The following is a 5,931-nucleotide window of genomic DNA, read 5'->3' as shown; positions in this document are numbered from 1 at the left end:
CCCTTCTGTCCCCCTCCTTGTCTCTCTTTCTCCTCTGCCTTTGCTCTTTGAGTGCAAATCCCTCTTCTTCCATTTTGCCTTCTGTTCTATTAACTAACAAGTTTCCAAACAATATTCATTTATGTAACTTTTTAACTGTTTCTAGTTATATAACTTTTTAAAAAATATATATCAGTACATATCAGCAATCTCATAAATGTTTATTGATTGACTGATCCATCAGTTTTAGCCTTCTCTAGTATCAGGGATTAAAGTTAGGCATCACCATGCCTTACCTGTTCTGACTTTTTCCAGAATATTATTTTTAAATGCACAAAACATATATAGGGCTATAAATAAACCAATTATATGGAAATGCACTTATCAAAATTGAATTTTTAAAAAGTTCATCGACCCCAGGTGAAGAACTCAGATATAAAAGAATCACTCCTCTATAATATCATTATAAGTTTATTAAAAGTTTATCTTATTAGTTTGCCTCCACTTGGTGTTTACTTCAGGGAAATTTTCAAATATAGTTTAGGGATAACTTATATCTTATCTTTCATTGATTTTTTAAGAATCTCTTTCCTCCCTCTGTGTGACCCATAAGAAAGCACAATTCTACTGCAAGAAAATGTAATGAAAAGGAAACAGTAATAAAATCTTCAAATGATACCACACTTAGAGGTAAGAGGCATTAAAAACAAACAAGGTCATTTCTCAGAAGAGCTGCTTCTCATATGAATGGAGTCTATGGACACCATCTTCTACCTGAGCAGATAATGGCACTCTTCTCAAATTTCAATTCCTCTGAATACATCATGGCTCTGGCTTGAGGTAATCCTTAGCATCAATATTTTGTCAGGAGGGCTTGATACCAGCAATCGAGTAGGAAACAAACATAGATGGACCTTTTGTCCTGCCCCAGACATCCCTTGAACCATTTTGATTTTTGTTTGCTTCAATGAAGTAATAATTCTGACTATGGAAATTCTTGTCCATGATGTTGTGGGAGCCCATCCTTTTATCCACATCCCATCAGAGAAGTACTTATCTGGGACCTCTGTGGTGGCTGTCATCAGAGAGCCTACAATCACTATGTAAGCTCCAAGGACAAGAGCTTTGGTGATGTGATTAATAATGGCAGGGACACCAAAGCATCATGCATACTTTTAGACCATGTATATAGCTGTTGCCTGAGATCACTTAGATGCCAATATTTCCTGTGTCATATAGATGGAGCTGCTGTCCATGTCCATGGCATCCACTCCAGCATCAATCAGGTTTTGTGTCTATGCAGCTGTCACCACATTGCCACTCATAACCTAGAGGTTTTTTTTTTTATTTCTCCTTGATGTATTTGATCGTGATAATTGGGAAAATGGAGTTTCCTTAGGAAGAGTCCAGAATGACTACATTGACACTAGCCTGGGCCAGCAAGTCATTCATGCTAGCCCTCATAACATCCACTCCAGCATCAACCAGATGTTGTGTCTATGCAGTCACCACATTGCCATCCATAACTTGGAAGTTGTTGTATTTCTCCTTGACGTACTTTATCATGTTAACTTGGAAAATGGAGTATCCTTAGGAAGAGTTCAATATGACTATATTGACACTGGCCTGGGCTAGCAAGTCAATTTCATACTTGTCATCCTCATGGGATGCACAAAAGCTTCTTGATGTCTGTGGATGCTAAGGGGGTCATCCCAATTCTTACTTTAGCAATGATGGCTACTAGTTTATCAACCACATTTACAGTAGGTAGCTTTCCTTTCTTGCTCTGCTGCAAGATTTGACTTACTTCCTTTAGTGTGACTCCTGTGGAAGCCACTACTTGACTCTCCCTCCTGGTTCTGATCTTGCCTAGGAAATGGTCATGTTTTTTCTCCTGAGAAAGTCAATGTCACAAAGGGAGATGAAGCTTACTAAGTGGCTGTCCATCTTACTGTTGTCTCTGATTAGAGTTCTACACAAGACATGCCTTGCCTTGGCTTCATACATCTCTGACTCAGTCTTTGAGCTTAGGACTACAGGGTCAATGATAAAGTTCTGCTCATATTTCTTCATTTTGCACACTTAATTGACCTGGAATTCTGGGATGCAACTGTGATGGATAAAGCCAATACCTCCTGTCAGTGCAATGGCAATGGCTAACCTAGCCTCAGTTACTGTGTCCACTGGGGATGAAACAACTAGGGTCTTCAGGGTTATCTTGGTAAGTGCTAATGTTAGGTCTAGTTGTCCTGCTGTGAAGTCTGTATAACGTGGGAAGGATGAAGGTAGCTGAAAAATTTCTGAGCCATAAGTTTATCATCTGGAATGCAACAAGTGCCAATATTAAAGAGATAGTTTACTATGGTGGAAACAGGATGGCAGAAGGTGAGGAATTGAGTTTGATTGGCAGACTTGACTAGAACCATGGGGGAACTTCTACAGAATTCACTTTAGATACATATGGGCAGGTACCTGGGTGTCTAGCACCTGTCACTGGTACATTAATGACTGGGTTGACAAGTTTACTCTTCCTAAGGCCATGGGTAATTCTGGAAACCATTGCCTCTGAAGTACTGCTTCTTGGTCTCCTCTGTCACCAACACCGTAATCTTACAATTAGGAGGGAGACAAACAAACCCTACAACCTTTTTGTGTGGTGAGAACTTTTACTCGTTATTTGTCTAATGGCTTCCTGATTCTAAGAAAAGCTATGCATATACAGAATCTTAGTAGACATTTCATTGTGTATCATATTCCTGTTTTTATTTGATGCATATTGTAAACCATTGTACATGGTTAAAGATATTTTATCTATTTTTGTGGAGAACTTGTTTCTATCTTCATATGACTTAGGATCACTAAAATATAACAATTTAGATAGTGAGAAGGGTTTTGCCAATAAGTGGGGCTGTGGAGCTGACCCAGTTGTTTAAGTATAAGGAAACCAATATGCTAAGATTGAACAAATAGAAGCTCTCCCACTTGCTGAGAACCATAAGTCATTTTATACTTCCCTAATAGTCTTGCTTAATGAGGTACAGGGTGAGTGTGTAGTACCTGATCTTTCTTAAGGGATAGGCTCATCTTCGTATCTAACATATTAGTATCCCTTATGCCTAGGGCAATATTTTAAACATAGAAAGCACTAGATGTTTATTGAATCAATCTGTTACCCTGTTATTGGAAAAAATCAGCATACAAAAATGATCCTTCTCTAAAACTCAGAGGAATGTATGGATAATACACCTTTGTTCAGGACTGCTCAGGAGTTCTTAATATTCTTTTTCAGTGATACCTGAAGGACTTGGTTTACTAAAAAGTATTTTGATAATGGTATCTAATTATAATTTATTTCCTTTATAATCAATATATTTTGTTGAATGTATTAAGAAACATTACTCAGAGAGGGGGTCCACAAATACCATCAAAAAACTTTTGCTTTAAGCAGTTTATATTGGGCTTCAGGTTGAAAAGGGAAGTAAAGTGCTTAATATTTTCTGGCAGTGAACTTAATCCCAAAAAGAAAAAATTCTTTGCAGAAGTTTCGCTCTAATGAATGGATTACTCAGCAAATCAATACATGTATAAGCTTCAGTATGTTTTTGATATAGTATTCTCTACCCCTGAGGAATTAAAGTCATCATCTGCTGCTGGGAGACTAGTCTAACAGCTCTTCAAAAGAATAAGAAATAGCCTATTAATCTAATATCATTACCACAGACAGTTTTTGATCACGGGACAATTTCTATGCCTATAAAATAAAAAAAATACTTCTGTATATTAATTAAGTTTATTTTGACCATAGCTTAAAGATGAAACAAGCCATGGATAATTATTTTGGTTTTTTTCTACCTTATGCTTCTGATTTTATGAAGCATTTGTTTGGCGTTAATAATATCTGCACAGATTGTATTCCAATTAACAATGAGCAAAATTCATCATTGTCAAAGGAACCAAAATGACAAACTGATGATTTCCCATAAGGACATAAAACTTTTTTCATCAATTCTACCTTTAGAGGTCCTGTTTCTTGAGTTCTTTGCAGCTGATGGAACATTAGTGTTAGATCTTAATTGGTAATCAGTGCTTCTGGTCTAGTAGACCCTGTTGAATAAAGTCAGAAAACGCTGACCCAATTTTACAGACTATTTGAAAAGTATTACCACTCAGTACTATCTCCAGCATACTGATATTGTCTAAGAAAAGAGCCACCCATGATTTGAGGGCTTGCAAATAGCTGGGAATACTAATTATGTTCTCATTGACCAAAGAGACTTTTGATTTGCTCTCCTTAAGTACATTTGATGGGATCCTTTATTTTCTGACTGCAGGGTGGTATCACATATACCAAGTATTGCCATTCAGACTGTGATCCTAGATGTAATTTGAAACTTCTTTTTGTGAGGGAAGCCAAGGTGTAGTTTCATATAGTCTGGAAACCAGTGAAACTTAAAATTTACTCTATTAATTTCAGCTATGAACGGAACATGGGCTATGACTTGGCCATTCTCTAGGTGTCTCATGAAGCTCCCATCTAGCTAACATGACAATTATTGTAATTATACTTGTTCATTATCTCAATCCTATTCTCTGAGACAATCTATATTACTTAAGATTTAGACAGAGCAAAACATTGGGTTCTTCAACTTAAAAACCCCCCACAAAAATAAATTTTAAAGAATACGCAGCTCAGTTTTCTCTTTTAAATCAAGGAGAGTAGTAGTTATGGGACAGCTAGGTGGTACAGTGGATAGAGCTCCAGATCTGGAGTCAAGAAAACACATACATCGTCCTGATTTAAATCTGGTCTCAGACACTTACTAGCTTTGTGATCCTGGACAAATCATTTAGTCCTGCTTGTCTGTCTCCTCATCTTTAAAATTCTGGAGAAGGAAATGACAAATCACTCCAGAATTTTGCTAAAAAAACACTAAAAGTGGTCCTGAAGAGTTGGGAATGACAAAAAGCAAACAAACAAAAAACAACTGAACAGCAATCTTGAGAAAAAAAGGATAGATGATCCATTCCTTTTCTTCTCAACTCCTTTGTAAAAAAAAACAAACATACAAAGCCCCCTTTCCCCAAATCTGTTCTGAATTTTCTGGGGAATTAAGCCTAACTTTTAATTTTGTAGATGTGGAAAATTTTAAAAAAAGAAAGGAAAAATATAAAAAAGACTACTTTGGATATTTAATGAAGATGAATACATATTATTTGTCTTTGGGATCATAAGATTTAAAGCTTTAAAGGACCTTAGATCCTGCCTATTTCAACCTTAGAAGGCCATTTTGTCTACTTTTTAAAGAAACTTTTTGGGTTGCTTTGTACTATGCTGTCTTTGTCACTGTTGTTTCCTTTACTGCATTTCCCCTCATGAAAACTCTTAATTTTAAATGGTATAAATGGGTCCTAAGTAAAGAATGTAATTATATATATTTTTTCCTCTCCTTCCACTTCACCTTCCATCCACTTTCTGAGATCCACATAATAAAAAGGTGGCCAGGAATTAAAGGTGCAATTAAAGGTATATCTTCTGCCTTTTGAGAAGATAAGTTACCATTCTTTTGGTTTCTTCAATCATGGACATTAACTTTGCCTTCTATCAGGATTCACAGGGAACTGGGAGGAAATGGGATAAGGAAGAAGGGTTGAATTCTTAAATTATGGCAAAGTGGAAGATATGCTTAATACTAATAATAAAAACAAACAAATCACATTGGACTCCTAAGTCTTGGGTTTGAATTCTGCTTCTGACACTTTTTACTGGCTTTTTTGAGATAATGATACCTATAAATGTCCATCACACAGGGCTATCCTGAGTGTCAAAAGAAATAATACTGTCAAATTCTGAAACTAAACAACCAAAGAGTTACAGAAGCTGTGCAACTGTTGTTAATTCTGAAAAATACAAAAAAGCTGATAGAGGTAATTCTCCAACTGTTAAGTGAAAAA

At 36.3% G+C, this 5,931-nt stretch overlaps 1 pseudogene; it reads right to left on the bottom strand.

Moving 5' to 3' along the window:
* Window positions 1-702: 702 nt before the first annotated feature.
* On the bottom strand, window positions 703-2,405 carry LOC141561882 (inosine-5'-monophosphate dehydrogenase 2 pseudogene; annotated as a pseudogene).
* Between the last annotated feature and the right edge of the window lie 3,526 nt (window positions 2,406-5,931).

Source organism: Sminthopsis crassicaudata, chromosome 3 (genome assembly GCF_048593235.1).
Source record: "Sminthopsis crassicaudata isolate SCR6 chromosome 3, ASM4859323v1, whole genome shotgun sequence".
NCBI lineage: Eukaryota > Metazoa > Chordata > Mammalia > Dasyuromorphia > Dasyuridae > Sminthopsis > Sminthopsis crassicaudata.
This window is presented reverse-complemented; position numbering and strand designations above follow the sequence as displayed.